Consider the following 20,100-nt stretch of genomic DNA (forward strand, 5'->3'; position numbering starts at 1 on the left):
CACCGTAGCCTGCAGTCCTGGGGGTCTCATTATCGTGACGTGATACCCAAGATTAAGCAGAACCAAGTTGTACAGTGGTTTGGTAATGATCGTCTGGAATTTGAATCATTTAGAAGTACTTTGTGGAAATTTGTCATTTATAAGGCATTTCTTTCTTTTTTTTTTTTTTTACTTAATCAAATATGATCAGGTTGTAACTTGCACTTACTTCTTCATTTGTTCTTTTTCCTTACCTGCTTACTTGTGAAAATGCCTGCAATGTTATTTTAAAGTGTTATGAAGATGGTTTAGTTAATTATTTGACAGTACTCGATATGAAAAACAAGATTTAAACAAATCAAAGTTTTATCCCTGACAAGAGAAACTGAATTAATTGAAGTTATAGTTGGTTTAATGAACTGAATAAAGTGTGATGGAGCGTGGTTTGGTCTGGTCAGTTGTTCCCTGTGTCTTTTGTTTGTACTTTGTGTTTGGTGAACATGGACGTCATTGCTGCAGCACCGGCTGTTGCAGGTCTCTCCATCAACTCCTGACGGATCCTGCCAGAAAAAAAAAACAGAAGAGAAGAAAGGGGAAACGTGAGAACTCCTTATGCTGGCACTGCAGCAGGTTCTTTAATGAGACAATCTTCCTGCTTCATTATTGAATTAAGGATCATTATACAGTAGGTAGCTTGAATGGCAACGCACACCCTGGAAGAACGGAGTACACAGTTTCATCTGCCAGTCTCCAAAAGCTGTCGGTCTTTAAAAAGTGCTTCTGCAGAGAATGTCTGAAGTGTTACGGAGCTCACGCTGTGATTTTACCAGCACTCTGACACTTACAGCTTTGAAACAGACATTAACCACAAACCAATTATGTTGAGTAGCAACTACTTGTTGATGACTTGTGCAGTTTACTGTGCCTAATGAAAAGTTAATAGCGAGCAGATATTTCAGCACCTGCTACCACCTTCGCTGAGTTAAGGATTGTTGATAATAGGGCATTAAAACCTCGAGGTATATGAGGAAAGTTCTAAATTTATCTAAGAATTAGTTCCATTCTGGGAGAAGATTGACCATCCTAATGACCACCTAAAAGAAAAAAAAAAGCTTTGAATTTAATTTATCATCTAAAAGGCTCCAGAAATTGTTTGGGATAACACTCGGCACAATGAGCGTTGACATCTTCATTGAAAAATGATTGATTGGGTTGCCGGCGAGAGGGGCTGTTTGAGAGACGGATCACTCAAACAGTCAAGCTGTAAAAGCCCAATAATATGATGAATGGTCTATTTACCCAACATATGAGGAGAGACTTGCATAGAGATTAAACGTGCAGGTTGTGGACGTGTCCTGCTCACTGAACAGACAGAAATTTGAATAATACGTCCGTGTTCTCTGTCAGGGAGCAAGGTGGAAATGAATTTAAGTTTCAAGTAATTTTACAAAGAATGCAGCTTGGCTCATTCGTCACCTCGGGTTGCCTTAGAGCAAAAGGGGAGGAAAATCGGTGTATTGATCATGATGCATGCACTTCACAGCTTCGTGGTTTTCTACCTGCACAGATGTCACAAATAAAGGCATCTTAAAGGTCTAAAAGAGCACAAAAAGTGGGGATATTTACGATAAATGTCCTCCACATTTTTCAAAACTTTTTCCTGTATGTTTAAACAAAGTTTGAGCTGCATTATCGTGATCCCAAAACCATTATTAGTTGCTCATTATTCCCCTTCATTTGAGGCCTTCATGCAGCTATACCCATGGATCATAAATGGACCATTTAACTCTTACAAAAATGCACCAAGTGTATCTAAAGTTAAGCCACTAATCACTTAGCTAAACAATGTCTCCGACGATGGAGAGCATGGCTTGATAGAGTGACCCATTTCTTTACACACATCTATAATTGATGTGCAATAGATGTAGCAGCCTCAGATTAGATAAGGGCTTGGCTCTGATGGATATCCAGATACGCTTTCGTGGGGGGGGAACAGATGTAGAGTCGTGCATCAGAGAGGGATGGGGTTGCCTGCGATCGTTTCCACCCTGCAGCGAACAAAATAGCCCTCATATATCCCTGTAATCTGCATTAGCGCCGGAGCACAAGCCAGGAGACAGCACAGAGGGGGATGAGTAATGGAGCTACCGCTGATTTGGCAGGCCTATATTACACCTCAAAACTGAGGCATGCCCAACTGGCGAGAATATGAAATGAGGATATCACAAATAAGCATCCCTCCTCCCTCCTATCGCTTATTTTATCAGTGCATATGAAACCCGAAAACATGCTTTACCTGTAGCCAGAAATGACCCATCTTTTGATGGTGTTAGAGACAATTTTCCAACTATGAATCTGGTTTCAGTCACATCTAATTCAAGAGGGGTACATTTAGTAGTCTGGACAGCCACAACTATTCTCTCCTGTGAAATTGGTCAAGTACACCTCCCATTCAGAGTCATTTCCACTGGTACAAAATGGACCAAATCAATCACAACCGGGTAGGGGGGCGGGTCTTACAGAGGACTCACGTTTCATTATCCGGACTGGTTGGACACCTATCCAATAGTGTCTACAGACAACTTCTTCTTTCCTAAAGCTATGTTTTTCCATCTAATTTAGAATTTCTGTTTTGAAATTAACACAAATCCCACTCTTGTATTAACATTTTCAAACTGCTCATTAGAAAAGGATGATGGATATTATAGAATTGGAAATATTTATTTTTTTCAAAACAACAAATTTGAACATGTGCCCCGTTTTCTTTTGCATATTCCTAAGGTAAGTATCTCCTTACTCAAGGTACTGTTTTAAGTTATAACAGCCGCATTTATAATAAAATGTAATGCCTCATGACACACAGCCAGGTTACTTCACTCCAAACCAGTTCAAGACCGACCTCAAACTCTGAGACCCAGAAAGCGTCTCAAACATGATATGAAGAGTAGGAATCACACGTTTCATCACGATACAATGGCCCATTGATAAACTGGATGATGAGTCAATATCATAAAGTCTGCCCCAATAAAGGAGCTAGTGAAACGATATAATATGATAATTTCAAAAAAAGGAAAAAAATCACTTCCAGTCATATCATTTTTATTTTTGGTCAGCGAAATAAAAGTCAAACACATCTGTTCCTTTGACAAAAATGAAATATTTAACATGTATTGATAAAGATTACATGCATTGATGCTTTTATTTTGCATCGATGCTACTGGATCATTCATCATTGAACTGATGTATCTATGTAGATCAATGGATAATCACACCCCTGGATATGAGCCAGTAATTGTTACCTTATTATTTATTTATATGAAGGACTTTGGTTGCCATGACAGAAATTAAGATAAGGAAAAAAGGAAATGGTGTATATTCACTTATATTTTAAAGATACTCTATGTAGCAGTACCAGCTCTGACCACACGGGGACATATTGATCTGCTGACTGTGCCAATGGGTGGGATGGTCTGGCATGTCTTGTAATACTTTGATCCAGAAGAAGGGGCAAGATGGAGCGAGGACCTCCTTGAGATTTTATAAATGCTGAATTTATAATTCAAGACCACCAATAATTCAGAAGAGGGATTTACTTGTATTTCTCACACAAAACTACATAATTTTTATCAGCTCACACACCAAAACTTTGTGTCTGCCACGAACTTGGCAGATTATGACATGAGTAATGTGTTATTGTTGCTTTGGCATCCTCTGTTTATATTTGAACCAAAAACTGGAGCCACAAACAACTCTGCCCGACGGGCTCCAGCCTGAGCCATCCGAAGATCCTGAGTCAGCCCTTACACGAAAGCAGAGTAGGATATTTTCAAGTGAATATTTCTGAGGGAGTCAATTTTGCGAGACAAACTGTGGACATGACCTAAACTGTAGAAATCGTTTTATCGCAATTAAACCCGACTAAAGCGAGCATGCATTTTCCCAACAAACCGCCTGGCATTAACTTCTTGTAATGGCTTGTAACTGGATATGCTTACTTGCCATGTGAAATTAAAGCACAGACATGAAATCCCTTGAGGCCAATCAAGTACTTATGTGTACAGTATATTCTGCTGGGACACTAATGAACTGTGTGTTTGTGTGTTCTCAGTGTGTTTCGTCTGCCGTTTCTCTGAGAATGAATTTAGTTTAATTTCCCCTCATAATTCATGGTTTCCTGCATTAATAAATGGCGGTGAACTCTAGTTTGTATTTGCAATTAAAACATCTAATAAACAAAACACATAGCTCTGGGAAAAAGGGTATTTTTTTGCTTTATGTGGAAAATATATTTGTTTATCGGGCACTGACAGAGATCACGCAATGCTGCAGCACAGGAAAAGGTGCCAAATATCTTTTGATAAGATAAATGTAAATCATTTCGCCAGAACTCCTCAGTGCAAGATATATGTGACAGTATTAAATCTGAATCTTGGACTGATGTGCAGCAGAGCTGCCTGCGCGCCAACTCATCTTGTTCCTGTGAAGCTCTTTAGGATACAGTATGCATTCCGACTGCTGCTTGGCTTTTCATTTTCCCAGAAACAAAGATGCAAAGTGGAAATAAAAGAGCTGAGGATATGACTTGAAACGATGGGATCAGAGGTGCTAGCGCAAGTAAAAGATTTATGAAGATGAAAAGCTGTGAAACTGAGTCCATCTAAAGCCAGACCTTCACTGCATTTTCAAAGTTTCAGTCACAAGGACTTCTATTTGAGAACTTGCGACTGAAAGCAAGCTTCACTGAGCTTTACGCACAACACATAGCAACTACAGGTCCCAAAGTCATTAAGAGACCAAGACTTTCATTAGGCTATTGTTAAAAAGTGTTCATGTGAAATTCTCTTGTTAGTGACCTTTATACTCCAGCTAATAGTTCTCAGTCCCAACTGCTGGCGTTTTCCCTCTGCAGGGGTATCACAGGATTGCTTTTTCCATTTCACATGTCTCTACAATAAAATGTGCTTGTGAAAGCATTTTGTAAGCGAGCGGAAGATTAGCTCCAGACTCCCTGCATCGTCGGACTGAGCTGGGGAGCTGAAAGGTGTTGTTAACACCATCAGATATTTCAGTCTACGACTTTGTAAGATATCTTCTCGTAGCGAAAGAATCAAGTATTGAAGCAAGAATGAAATGATATGTGAGCGTGCAATAAAGCTGGATAAGAGATTAAATAAATCTGGCTCTTTTTATTTCTTTTTTTTTTTTGTCGCTCCGATCAGAAAATGGCCCTGAGTAGCTGACGTTCATAAATGATGCTGTTCTCCACCAAGAAGTGACAGCGGAGGTCGTTCGTGCAAGCTCTTATCACAACCTGTATTTGCTTTTTAAAATTAGGTGACATGAGGTGCATGTAAAATATCCTCCGGACTTGTCACCTTGGTAACCTTAGCATATGGTTAGTGGAGAGAATGGATGTGGCGGCTGTGGTAATTGACTTTGATCAGAGGGTTTTATTCTGCTGCTGCGGCGGGTTTATTGCCATGTGTCTCTATGGGACGAATTTTTAAACGTAGGCATCATCTTGTCATCATATATATGCAGGATGATTCACAACTGATCCATTTCAGTATTCTGTAACTACCTTGACAATGTATGGATATAATGCCACGGGTCGGTTGGTACAGTCGAGCATAGTTTTGGACAAACTGTTAAAATCTTTTAGTGATTTTCGTGACATGGTGGCAGTATTGGATCTATTGTGTGTAAGGTGACATGATTGACGTCACGCTCGATGGAGCCGTTTTCTGGAAGTTACCTTGTTTGAAGTAAAGCTTCAGTATTACAAATGTCATATTCATCTGGGGGTTTCAAATATGCAGACGTGAGTAAGCTGTTCAGTCCAACACTTAAAACTCTTTCAAACTAGAAAGGCATCCGTACTTAAGTGATATTTTCTCTCTGGTTTACTGTGAAAAGTCACTCCAAAATAGTATGTTTTTTTTACCAGCTTTGTTTGCATTAAGGTGTAGTATATTTGGTAAGTGAAGAAATTACTAAAGGTGTAAAAATCCAAACGGTATCTCGAGCACTCAACAAATGGCTCTTATCTACTCTGCCATGCTCCTCCTGTTATTTTTCTCACTGAAGGTTTTGTTCTCTCCCCTTGACTCCATAGTGAGAACATTTTCATGAAGGCAATAAAATGATCATCAGCAAAGGCCTGAAATGATTTTTTAATATGACGACGTTATAATGAGGGCTGAAGGAGATGGCTGGTTTGGCTGATGGCAGCACCTCTTTATCAATGAGTGGCAGGAAGGAACTAATAATGGCTCTAAAACAGTTGGATCTCCCTCACACACAAAACACCGCACACGTCGCTCTCTTCATATGCTGGATAAATTACATTCAACCAAAATTCAAGTCCTCGACGGCAACAAGGCTTTTTTCTTCCCACAGTGAGTGACTGTGAATACTATCTGTGACCTTTAGCAGTGAAATACTGTAGAGTTTGTACTGGTTTGTGTTTCTCCGTAACTAAACCACCAAGTACTAGGTGGCGGTGTGGGTTATTTTCTGCAGGGCTATAGCTTGTAGTGTTTAGCGTACTTGCGATTTCTTTATTCATGTTGCTCAGTCGTAGCAAAATTAGCAAATAATGAGAGCTGGACCTGATAAATGTCGAGCAACAGTCATTTTTACTGACGACGTAGAAACCTATCATTCTGTATGCCTTGAAAAACGACGACGTGGGGAAATAATCAGAAGGAAATAAGGTGCTACCAAGTGGACCGCTCACATTTGTTGTGACGCATTGTCGCATTTCTTGGGGTGCACATCAGGTTACGGAGAATGTTGCGATGTAGGAACCTCAGCTACCAACGTGATTGGTTCAATGTAGAAGCATAAGTCACCTCAAACACAATCTAAAGCATGATTGATCCATATTTTTAAAAATCTGAAATTCCCATCTGCTTTTCCAGCGATCATCTTTCATCTTTGAACTTCTGGAGTTTTACTGTTCACAATTACAGAAATGTACAACTTGTGAATGCCACCGCACACAGACTTTCCTCCCGCTGTTCTCTTCTGATGTCATTTTTCCTCCGCTCGTAGTGCTACATCATTGATTGGAATTTAATCTGAGGAGTCTGGAGTATTGCTGCCTGAGAAAACCTGCCATATGTGAGTGCTGTGATTGATTGCGCTGACAAAAGGTTGCGTTACTTGACTGGAGAGGTTATGATGAAATTACGGACAAAGCCAGACAGCGCTCAGCGTTTGAAAAACACAAATCATGAGAAGTCCACTTATACTAGATGGAAAAATTGCTTCGTGTATCACGTGCATCGATATCTAAGGTTGATAAAACCACTTCTCATGTTCAAGGGAAATTACATGCCCTTTGTGAAGATGACCTAAACAGAGAGAGTACAATATCTCTGACATTTTCTGAATTAATGACATAACAGGTAAAAGTATACATATAAGTGCCAGGTTGTGCTAAATTGCTGCCTGTTTCTAATGTGACTTTGACTGGAAGTTTTGAAGCTAATGAGTTGTCAAGCAGAAGTACAAGTGAATGCTTTGATATTGTACTAAAGTTATGATAAGCACCAAATTAATGTCGGAATCATGTCACTCACTGAGATGCAGCCCTCATTACATCATGTGAGTGTGCGATAAGACATTGCTGCATTATTATTTTTTTTCATTTCATGATCTAATTCCAGTTAGTGGTCAGACTTGGCTAAGTCGGCTGCCCAAGGTCAGGATGAGAGGAGAGCCCCCTGCCCACCAGACACCCAAGGAAAAAAAAAAAGGAAAGAAACTCTCTGCCTCCTTCCTCTTTTGCCACACAAGGTCGTCTCAAGCTTGCTACGCCTCCGCAATTAGCATGCAGCCTGTGGCGTGGCCTGTCTGGCGGCGAACACACACAAGCGACGGCGCTCTGCTCTCTTAATGAGATGCCAGTCAGCGAGGGTGCCCGCGGGGCTGTCAAAGTGAAAAAAATTAAATAAGTAAATAAATAAATAAAGTAAAATCTTAAAAAAAAACCCTCCTGGGGCATTCGTGCATCATCTCATGGGTGGCAGAGGAGACGATTGCAGTATGCACAGACGGCCCGGGGAGCGCAGGCGGCTAATTTTACATGACACACGCTATTTGGTGGTACGACTCCATGCAAATGCACTACCATGACGGCATTTTCGGTGTGCATTGGGAGGATTTGTAGCCCTGGGTTTGCTGGAGTTTCAGCTGGACATTTCCAGAAGCAGAAGCAGATACGCTGTAAAAGCAGCCCTGCTAGAAATAAGCATAATGTTCCATAAATCTAGTCAAAATTGTCCTATTTTGAGCACAAATATATTTGCCTTTGGTGTAAGAAAATTATTCTTGACTATAATTCTTAAAACTACCCAAATAGTCTAATCAAGTTTAGTTTTTTCTTACTCAGAAATGAGTTTTTGTAGCGCTCTGATATGAATGCAGAGGCTGAGTTGTCACCCCTACAGCCATTTGTTTTCATTATGTCACCTTTGTTTATGAAAGATCATCATATTAGCATGGAGATTGCTTTTTTTCCCTCCTCCTTTCTCTGGCCAATGGCCTCTTGGGAAAAGATCATTTAATTACATCTTTTCTAATATGAATTTTAATTATTTGTATAGATAACTTGATTGTGAACAGATCAGCAAAATGTTAGAGGCAAAAAAAAGAAAAAGAAGGCAAAATCATCAAGGGTTTTTGTTTCTACGAGATCTGTGCTCAGCATATGGGATATCGCATTAATGCAGATACAAACTGAGGCTGCAAAAAACATTTTGCTGTCCTCATTTTGGTCATTCAGTGAAGCGTAAAACCAATCTGAGTTGAGCAGCTGGAAACAAAAACAAAATAAAACACATGTTTTACTATTCCTCATTTCTTATCACTCTGCCAGGATTTTTACATTTATTCTGTTTGCAAAAATATCTCAGGTATTCAGTGCATACACTCCCACTGTTGCAGCCTGCCAATTGTTTAATTAGTTACTTTATCTGCTGTTGTGTTACATGTGAATACCAACTGCTAATTACCTTAGTTATTAAGAAAAAAACACTATTATTATAGTTGTGTACAAGCAGCAGAGCTGATGAGTAAAATTATAACCATATGAAATAGCGGTGTGCTGATGGATAAACATGTTTCTTTGGACTACTTGTAAAAATCTGTGGCCTGAATTATGAGCAAAGGTTCTAAATGTGAGTTTTAACATGACAACATTCAGTAGTATTAACATGGACTCCAATACAGTCATCTCAGACAGATATCAGCACACCCCATGGTGATAAAAAGTCCCCCACTACACCTGGTTAGGTCAGCTTTGACGGCATATTAATGGAGTTTCCATCCAAATGAAGCTACTTATACAGAATTTACTGTTCCTCAACCCTTTATGAGGCATAAAACTCAGAGAACATCTTCCACAAGTGAAGAAGTTCTTACTCAGTTTCTACACTCTTTAGGGATGCATTCAGGATGTGTTTATCTGTTTAAAAGTGTGAAGTTGTATGCTTAGAGTAGCAGTCATCAAATGGTTTTAAATTGTCATATAACAACAACAATTTTGGTTCCTATATATGACATAGAAACAGAAGTTTGATGTGATTTTATCACAGCAGACGGGAAGGTTTTGTTTATGATTCCAATCTAGGACTGATCCCCTGAGTCGCGGGGAAAACACTGTGTACCATGTTTCCATTTAATTGCTGCATTTCGCAAAGGGACTGATGTAACTGATTTTATGATGGAATTTGTGTCTGTTGTGTGAAAACATTCCATGTTTGACTTTCCATTTATCTGTTAAAGACAAACACGCAGGGTGAGCGGTACACCGCTCATCATACACCATCTTAACAGCCTGCGGCGGTTAAGGGCGTAAAGATGTAACATGCCTCACAAAGCCTCGGTGCTTTCTAATGGCCCCCTGTTTGTAATGGCATCCGTATAGCACTGCTTGACGAGCTGCCAAAGGGGGCATTCTGTTATTGTGGAGCCAATCACCCACTAAGTATTTGCTGGCTCCCATTTCCTTCGTGCTAATGTGTGAGCCTCCCCAGTGCCGCAGCTAAATCGACTCTTTACGCCTGACTTGTCGCCCTGCAGCGACGCGCAGAGAATCTCAAAGATGCATCGTTGTGGGTCTCGACAATGCCTCTGTTGCTGTGGATACGTAACACAGGGAGGGATGTGGTCGGGTGCGTCATGATGCCTTTACTGCAATCTTAAATCATGGACAGTGATGGCTCTCCGTGATTAAGATGATGAAGCTGACGTGACCTTTGCAAGGGTGTTGTTAGGCAGTGATTGCTCACTTTAATGTGTCTTTGGATCCGCACGTGGGCAGAGGCTGCGTGTGCCTATAAACTACTCCAGTGACACCCAGAGTCAGTGAAAGTTTGAAGAAATCTTGTAAATAGATAAATTAAGGTGAAGATAAACATATATATAAATATGTAAAGAGATGTTTTTTAAGAAAATTATTTAAAATTAAATAGCCTACTTGTAACAAAAATGAATTAATTAATAGATAAAATAGATATTATATAATGTCTACATAGTTAAAAAAAAAATTTTTTTTTTAAAGGTATTGTTATAGACTCAAACATAATTAAAGCTGCAAGCAGCGATGAACGGGCCCTCGCACTCACGGCCACCGCCCCCCATAAGCATATCAGAAATGACACCACCCACGACTTCCTATGTCAAACCATTCAAAAGATATAGCAGAAAAAAGGGACAGCCAATCAGAAGAAGGGGCGGGGCTAATTCAGGCCAATGAAGGTCAAGGACTCCATACAGAATCTGATGATACCACCCACGACTCTCTATGTCAAACCATTCAAAAGTTATAGCAGAAAATCGGGACAACCAATCAGAAGAAGGGGCGGGGCTAATTTTCACCAATTATGGTCAAGGACTCAATACCGAGTCCCATGACACCACCCACGACTCTTTATGTCAAACCTTTCAAAAGTTATGGCAGAGAAAAGTATTCTAGTGGGCGCTGTTGAGCCATTAGGCCACGCCCATTAATGCAAACCATGAAATATCAAATTTATCGCCAGGCCTGGCTTGCATGCAAAATTTGGTGACTTTTGGAGAACTATCAAATATGGACCAATCACATGAAGGGGGGCACGCTTTTTGGCGTCTAGCGTCGCCACAGTAACACTTTTGAAAGAGAAAAGTAATGCGCGTAGTCGCAAGATGAAGACGCACATTTTGATGTATAACACACCTGGGTGCACGTTACGGTTCGGGCCGTATTAATTGCCGAAAGAATGGCATAAATTGCACCAAAATTACACAATTAATTCAAAATGGCCGACTTCCTGTTCGGTTTTGGCCATGGCGCCAAGAGACTTTTCTTTAAGTTGCGACATGATACAGGTGTGTACCGATTTTCGTGCATGTACGTCAAACCGTATTGTGGGGCTTGAGGCACAAAGTTTTCCGGGGGGCGCTGTTGAGCCATTTTGTCACATCCATTAATACAAACCATGAAATATCTAATTTATCGCCAGGCCTGCCTTGCATGCAAAATTTGGTGACTTTTGGGGAACTATCAAATATGGACCAATCAGATGAAGGGGGGCGCGCTTTTTGGCATCTAGTGTTGCCACGGTAACACTTTTGAAAGAGAAAAGTAATGCGCGTAGTCGCAGGATGGAGACGCACATTTTGATGTATAACACACCTGGGTGCACGTTACGGTTCGGGCCGTATTAATTCTTGAAGGAATGGCTCATATTGCTCCAAAATTACGCGATTAATTCAGAATGTTCAAAATGGCCGACTTCCTGATCGGTTTCGGCCATGGCGCCAAGAGACTTTTCTTTAAGTTGCGACATGATACAGGTGTGTACCGATTTTCGTTCATGTACGTCAAACCGTATTATGGGGCTTGAGGCGCAAAGTTTTTTCTGTCTGAACCAACCAGATGAAGGGTGGGCGCGCTTTTTGGCGTCTAGCGTCGCCACGGTAACGCTTTTGAAAGAGAAAAGTAATGCGTGTTGTCGCAGGATGGAGACGCACGTTTTGATGTATAACACACCTGGGTGCACGTTACGGTTCGGGCCGTATTAACTGCCGAAGGAATGGCATAAATTGCGCCAAAGTGACACGATTAATTCAAAATGGCTGACTTCCTGTTCGGTTTCGGCCATGTCGCCAAGAGACTTTTCTTTAAGTTGTGTACTGATACAGGTGTATAGCGATTTTCGTGCATGTACGTCAAACCGTATTGTGGGGCTTGAGGCACAAAGTTTTCCGGGGGGCGCTGTTGAGCCATTTTGCCACGCCCATTAATGTAAACCATTAAATATCAAATTTTTCGCCAGGCCTGACTTGCATGCAAAATTTGGTGACTTTTTGGGCACGTTTAGGGGGGCAAAAAGGCCCTCCTTTCGTCAGAAGAAAGAAAGAAAGAAAAATTCCTACAGATACAATAGGGCCTTCGCACTGAAGGTGCTCGGGCCCTAATAAATCAGCCATTCTTAAAGTCACTGATAACAACTTTGTAGCTGATAGGTCTTTTTACACTAGTTAATCAAACCTTCCCAACCCATCCAGGTCTTTCTTTCTTTTTCGTTTAATGGGCTTGTTGGATATTATGAATTTCCACTGCAGTAGAAGGTGGTCAGAACATTTTCCATCCATTATCTATCCATGCGTCCATTACATACCAGTTTATTCCTTTTCAGGATCACAAGCATCTAACTGGAGCCTATCTCAGCCCTCTGTAGGTGAAAGGCACCTGGACGGATCACCGGTCCACCACAAGGAAACATACAGACAAACACCCACACCCTCTCAAACCTATGAGCAATTAAAATAACTAATTAACCTGACATATACGGTTTTGGACGGTGAGAGGAAGCACAGGGAGAACAATGCAAACCACACGCAGAAATCCCTGTCACGGGCTTTGAACCAGGAACCTTGTTGCTGTGAGGCAACAGTTTTTTATTCGCGGGGTTTCAGGGTAAACCCACCAGACTGGAACCTCTAACAGGGCCAACCGCCTCCTCAGCCTCCTCAGCCCCCTCAGCCGGCGTGTCTCCGTTACGCTGTAGCGCCACACAAGAACCGCTGACTGAACAAATAACACAGCTGACCACCAGGTGGCGGTAATGCAAGGAACAAAAAGAAGAAAGAGAAGAAGAAACACAAGGAATTCTACATGCGTTTTTGTTTGCTTTTTTAACATACACCATGGTGGTAATGGTTGAAATGAAAAGAAAACCTTCCACCAGACCTCTACTCCAATGAGGACTCATCCCTCCGTCTATCTCCATCTTCATGAAATATACTCGCAGTAATACGTTTCTTCTCCAATAGGTCTAAATGAGTTGCATTCACGTGATTTATGTTCACGTGACTGTGCTGAATGCAACCTGAACCACCACCGAGGGATTCCTGTCGGCCAACGGGAGTACCTCTCCTACTAAGGGACGTTTTTTGCCCCATAAAGGTTCCTGAAGGCCATTTTTTGCAGGGCCATTCCCGGTAACGGAGACAGGAAACGCGTCTAGCAATAACCAACAAATGACCCTGGAACGTCTTCAGTTTAAAAAAGTTAGAAGAGATTTGTGATAAGCGAGCAAAGCTAAGAGCTAGCCAGAATGCAGCCACACAATAAGCAACATTTCTGTGATCAAAAAAAGCTCAAACCTCCAAACAGATGTATGAGTAAACTCTCAAATGTACAATATCTATGTTTGCGACATATTGCAATACCATGCAGGAACAAGTGTCACGTTTCACACTTATTCAGTTCAATTCCATTTGTTTTGCCCTCAGTTTAAGTTCATGCTTTAATTTTATGTAAGAAGTGTAATATCCATTCTTTGTGTTTAATTTGTAGAAACCTGATGATATGCTTTTATTTTGACATGCAAGAATGGTAAGCTTTTATGTTGAAACAGTATCTGTGTGTAGCAATGCGTTATGGGATAAAGAAGCACCATTTTCTAAGTAGACTCCATCAGGAAAATAAGCAGAGAAGCACATGGTGAAAGTTTTTGCTGTCTTCATCCTTTTTGAAACCCTCGAAAGCAATGGCTGTAAGTTTGAACATGTATTACTTATGTACAGTTTTGATTGGTTTATGTGAAGTTTGATGTTAAAATAATTCATTTTGGTGAAGATTGATAATGTTAATGCATCTTAATATGCATCTTAATATATGACCAGCATATATTGTGTCGCTAAGTGATGTTAGCAGTTATTGGCCAACCTTGTTAAATCCATAGAGTAATTTTGCTATGATTGCTAAGAAATATTTGTCTTTTGTTTTCTGTTTATTACAGTTTCACTCGTAATTTTCACCTGTCATGCTGAAGATTATTGCTAATAAAAGGAGCAAGGCGCTCGCTTTCCTGGCTCATGAAAATCGAGTTTGGCTGTCTGTTCAACTTTGTTAACATACTGGAAGTATTTAAACACAATTGTGGGAACAGAACACCATTCAAAACTTTATTAATTCCTGAAGGGAAATGAATTAATGTAAGAACTCAGCACTTACCTTTAGGTATTCATCTGCATCAGTATTATCCCACCAGACTGAGAGATGTCAGCTATGTTCAGACTACCAGCCCAGATTTGCATAGTTCAGATTTTATCTAAGTAGATTTGTTTAAAGAGTGAAGAGTTAAAAACCATTTTTGACGCGATTTCTCCAAATCTGGTTCAAATCACGTATGGAAGTGGTTTCAAATGCGATTTGAATCAGATTCACAGATGATTCCCAGTCTGTATAAAGGTCTGGTCCCTTAAAGAGGATTTTAAAGATGATGTTTTGCATCATTTGCAGTGTCAAACAACTACATCCGTCTAAGTAGCAGACGCGATGAACTCAGCACAAACAAAAATCACTTTAGTTTTGTTGTGACATGTGGATGGCTGATGTTATGACAACAACAGTCTGTGCACGGATAATTAAACAAAAAGCAACAAACAGTAGTCACCTCTGTCTCTGGCACGTTCTTCTAATCTGCAGAAAATTTGCACCAGGGCTCCACATAATCATTTATGACAGCAGTAAAGCCAGGCAACATTTTGTTTTTTGAGAACAGTACTATGCATATAAACGTTGCATCCACGTGGATTAATGAACGGCAGCAAGGACACCCAGGTTGAACCTGATCACTCGCAATGCGTGATGTAAACAGTCAGGAGGATTAGATTCCAGTCGAAGAGTGAACCGAGAGGGAAGGAACCTGATTGGTTGTTTGTTGGCGTGGCGAAAGCAAGTCAAAGACACACACACCATCAAACAATGCTGCAGTGTCATGTGAGTGGTGTGTAATTACACGTAGCTCCATGACAAGACGTTAGGCGTAGTTTGAATGCTGATTGATTGAAGATAAGTTTGAGCTGAGGGGAACCAACTGCTTAAAATACTTATACAAATACTTATATCACAGAGAGCAAAAAGAACCAAAAATGAAATAAAACCAAGAAACACAGGTGACAAATGCGAATGATAACTATATTGGTCAATATTGAATATTTTAACAGTTTCACTCATCCATAAAGCAGATCTCGGTCCACTGCGAGTTCTGTCTTTTACACACCAACAAAGCCAACGACAGCCCCTGCTACAGATTTCAACAACAAATCCATTCATTCACTTACATTATAATAGTTTTCTCTCTTTTGCAATACATTTTTTGGTATCAGCCACTATATATTTAGAGACAGATCATTTAAATCAACAACTGACGCAAACCTTCATCATGTACCGTGTTGTTCCCTTGAAAATGGGTAACTTTTCACCTTTTCACTGAAAGCACATTAAGTTAATATATGTATCTACTGTATGGTAGTCTGCAGTCTGAAAGGTTTTCTTTCCCACTATGATTCACTCACCAACCACTTTGTTAAAATCACCTTCAAAATCTAACGCAATACAACACAACAGCTCAGCCATAAGTTCTAGTTTAATCATGGCTAAAGCCCAGGCAGAATTGGAGAAATGATGAAATTTAGCTGCAAGAAGCTGAAATGTGGAACTAAAACAATATTTTTACTAGAGCTGTATGATTTCTAAGGGTTTCTTAAACATATTTGAAGCTTTGTCATTGATTGTCCTTTTTTTAATAATCCCCACGGCATGAAGCTTTCACTTCATAAGGGTTATTTTGAATGACATCACTATTGTTTTAACTTTTACTAGACCTGCCTAAGGGGTGGATAAAATAAATCTTGGCTTTTTATTCAGCTTTATTGGTTAAAAAAAAAAACATAAATCATTGCACAAAGACCCTAAAATAACCTCTCAATATATTTTGTAAAATGTAATAGTAACATAATTTTAATCTTGACCAGCTGTTTTTTATTTTAAACTGTATCATTATTGGTTTAACAAAACTAGGCCAAGATGCAAAAGCTGTTTATGCAAATCTAAGTTCACCACATGATTTGATAGCAGTAACTTAAAGTATTCTCTTTGTGTTTGTCACTTTTGACTTGAGTATATTATGGTATACAGAAGTCATGGTTTACTGAATGACTACAAGGTGCCCTGGTCCTTTACCTGAAACAACACATGTTGTCCCCTCCACCTCTGTGTTTGACTGTTGGTGTGACTGGTTACCGTGACGCCGTTTGGTTTTCACCAAATATGGCACTGTACATTTCAGGCCAAACATCTCCACTTTGGTGTCAGCTGTCAGAAGCCTTGTGTTTCGCTCAAATGTCACTTGGCAAACATAAGACACGCTGCCATGCTTTTTTCTGCCATCCCTTCCACACTTCTGATGGTACTGTCACAAACTGAGACATGTCCCATCTGAATTTTTTTTATTTTGTATTCATTTTATTTTTCATTTGTGCTAAACTGCCTGGGATGTGCATTTAGGGGAAGAACGGCCAACGTCTTTAATGTTTTCCACTTATGAATAATCTTTCTCCACAATCTTTCTTGTCTAGAAATGACAATATAACCGTTGCCACAGTGATGAGTAGCAACAGTTGCTCTTCTAAATCTAAGACTGATGTCTTTCCTACTTGACATTGTATTATTATGGTTGTTATGCTATGATAGAATCTTTATTTTTTTGAGGAAATACATTTCTATATCAACTCACTGTGTAGGTAAAGCAATAGTACATTAAAGTCTGTGTTAATATTGCTCTGCAGTTATTAAGGATCGGTCGTACACATTTTCTAGTCAGGTAACAATGTCAAACTTGAAAGTGCACCGGTATCGTAAACAGAAAGGAGCCCTGCTGATAGGAGGGGTTAAGAGCAAAGCTATGAAAGTGAGAAGCAAATAAACCCAGAAGGCAGCGAGTCCTCCAGAGGTCGGTCCGGGAATGAGTAATGTTTGAAAGCCAGTCAAAGGCTAGAAAGCCCAGCCATGGTTTTCCTCCGTGTTATCGGCTCGCGCAGATGTGCCTCAGCCTTCTCTGCAGCGCTCCCATTCGCCACATTCATCACAGAAGTGCACCTTGGGAGACTGAGACGATGGCGCAAGTGCCAAACCCACCATCTGCCGTCGTTTAGAAATAAATGACAGGCCCCAAACCTAGTGGGAGCCAGTCTGGTTTCAGCTGCCAGCGACGCTGCTGCGGTGACGGGTCCGCCCAACCTTCTCTTCTCCCTGAAATCGATGTGTGAGACCCCTGCCAGTCACTCCGTTGTCTGCCTTGAAGAGAGTGGATTTGGTCGAAGAAGCACAGCCCTTTACTCAGGGGAGCGGGCAGGTGGAACAGTGTGGCGAAGCCAGCTGTCTCCCCACTGATTACAGCGACCAGCGCGGAGCGCTGGAGAACTCATACCGGAGGTGGATACGAATGGAAAGCAGCTGAAGCTCAAGTTTATTTGATTACAGGTTTATTGATGATCTACATATAGAGAAACTATCCGTTATAATGAACTGGAAGTAATACAGGCTGTCGGTTTGTTGTATCTCTACAAATCCATTCAATAACAAGGTTTCTGGAGTCTGAAACAAAAATGTACGATTAAGCATCTCTCCCAAGATGGCAATTAAGGAAAAAATTACCAAAGTAAATGGACAGAAAGACGACTGTGCAAACAATAAATGAAGCCACATGAATCATAAAACTAACACACTGACATAACCCTCATTAGAGTGAAAAATTTTAGTTCAGAGATCGTTTGCTTATAGCACAAAAACTCCTTCCCCTTGCTGTCTTTAACCTCATGTAGAGGATGATTTCCTGTAGCTGTTGCTTGCCGGCGGTGTGAACAAGCAAAGTACTGCTTCACTGAGTCCTCGCATGTGACAGCTAATATAAGTTTGGCCCCAGAACTGAGACGGGAGGTAGACTTTATTAATTTCATGGATTTGGAAATGAGCCGTGGTGATAAAGCTATCACTCTCTTATCGGGGGATGGTGGGGGCGTAATTAAGCTGATAGCCAGCAATGATGAGGAAGTGGTGGAAGAAAAAAAAGAAAGCCTTGGGGGGATATGAGGGCGGAATCTGCAGGGCTCGTTTACCAGAGGGATGATGAGATTGGCATTTAATTGCCACCTTTTCTATTTTTAGGGTGGGAGGTTTTCTTATGAGGCTTCCACCTCGCTTTTCCCCTCCTTTTCTGTCTGGTCAAGGTGAGATTAGAGGATGTTCCATTGTCAGTTATGTCTAAGTGTTATATGGCGGGTTAGACCGCGTCCACCTCCCCCGCCTGGGTGGATATGTGGGAGATTGGGGTCAAGAGTAGGTGGATGGCAGCGTAATAGCAGAAAGATAGGACGTTTGCTGGAAAAAATGGCCAAGTCTCATCTCTGCAACTTAACCGAGAGACTTGAACTCTGGTAACTGTTTTGCAGAAAATAACCAGTCTTACCTTGTTTCGTGACTAATAATGGACACGCCCATTCAAAATACGGTACTGGCTACAGCTGTCAGAGTTTTCAGTTGTTTCTAAGTGGTGCAAGTATGAAACAGACGTCTCCTCAATCTGGATCTGGGCTTTGAGTGTTTAAATAGCACTTCTCATCACAAACTGTCCCCGCCCAAGTAATGAGCAGGTGAGTGATTGCTATCGACAGATCTAAGGTATGAAAGTTGCTATTGTAAATTGGGAAATCAAAACAAACCACAGGAGAACATCCGCACCACTTATTAGTTCGATGTATCTCCCACAGGAGCAGAAAAGTATAATTACAGGAACAACATCCTGTGGTGTGGAATACAATGTTCTGCTTGTTCTACGGTGCAGCAATGCTACGTCAATTGTTTGCAGTCGTGGAAAGCTTTTATATTCTAACTATTTATCACTCTCGCCTAGTAATTCAGCATCAGTGGTTGGACAGGAATACTTTCATGCCCTGACAGCTTGTCAAAACCCTCAGGGGGGTCTGTACATTAATCATACTGAACCTTGATGGACTAATCAGCTACTGGTATTTAATGTGATTATGATATAGTGCGATTCTTGTCTTTGAATGCTTTCTCACCGCAAGTATCACACCAGATGATTAAGGTTATGACCACCTCTTTTTGGGGGTGTCTCAGTTGAGTTGTTTTAGTTGACACTCCAGTATGATGACTGTGTTTGCACTGAATGAAACTCACTATAATTTGTTTTAAGCAGAAACCACGTTATGAGTGCAAACTACATGCAAACTCAGTTTTACAATTTAGTCTCATGGAAAAGGTTTTTGGCCTGTTACATTACAGTGTGGGCCGATTTTCTTTTACTATTGGTGCACTTCACTACAATAGGTGCATTGATGTTGCATCTCCATCATGCTGGGAAATACTGAGAAGAAAATATGTAGGTGTTTCTTGAGCTGCTCGGAGTTTCGGGAGTTTGCCTTAGGGCTTAAGGATCTTAGAAGATGTGTTTTGCAACAGATTTTATGCAGTAATTATTTTCCTTTTCCTTTGACTCAGTTGATTCCCTGTTTTCTAGCTGTCTGTTGATGCTGGAGCAGGAATTGAGCAAGGCATCTGTGCATTTGCCACTTTTTGCATAACAGCTGAGCAAGCATGCATGATTATCGGCTTAATCATAATTATTTGGATCAGTTTACTGCTGGTTTTGTTCGTCTTATAGAGCAATAAAAGACAAAATAAAAATGTCACCAGGCTATAAATGTTACAGCACCAGCATTAGTGAAGCTAATTCCAGTCAGAGTCTGATATTTATTGAT

General features: G+C 40.6%; 1 long non-coding RNA gene across 1 annotated transcript in view; it reads right to left on the bottom strand.

The window, feature by feature from the left end:
• Positions 1–408: 408 nt before the first annotated feature.
• The window catches only part of LOC133423972 (uncharacterized), a 57,067-nt gene continuing 37,375 nt past the window's right edge, over positions 409–20,100 (bottom strand). The window contains exon 3 of the long non-coding RNA XR_009770841.1: positions 409–539. This is a non-coding gene — a long non-coding RNA (uncharacterized LOC133423972). The remainder of the gene's footprint in view (positions 540–20,100) is intronic.

Source organism: Cololabis saira, chromosome 23 (genome assembly GCF_033807715.1).
Source record: "Cololabis saira isolate AMF1-May2022 chromosome 23, fColSai1.1, whole genome shotgun sequence".
In the NCBI taxonomy this organism is placed as follows: domain Eukaryota; kingdom Metazoa; phylum Chordata; class Actinopteri; order Beloniformes; family Belonidae; genus Cololabis; species Cololabis saira.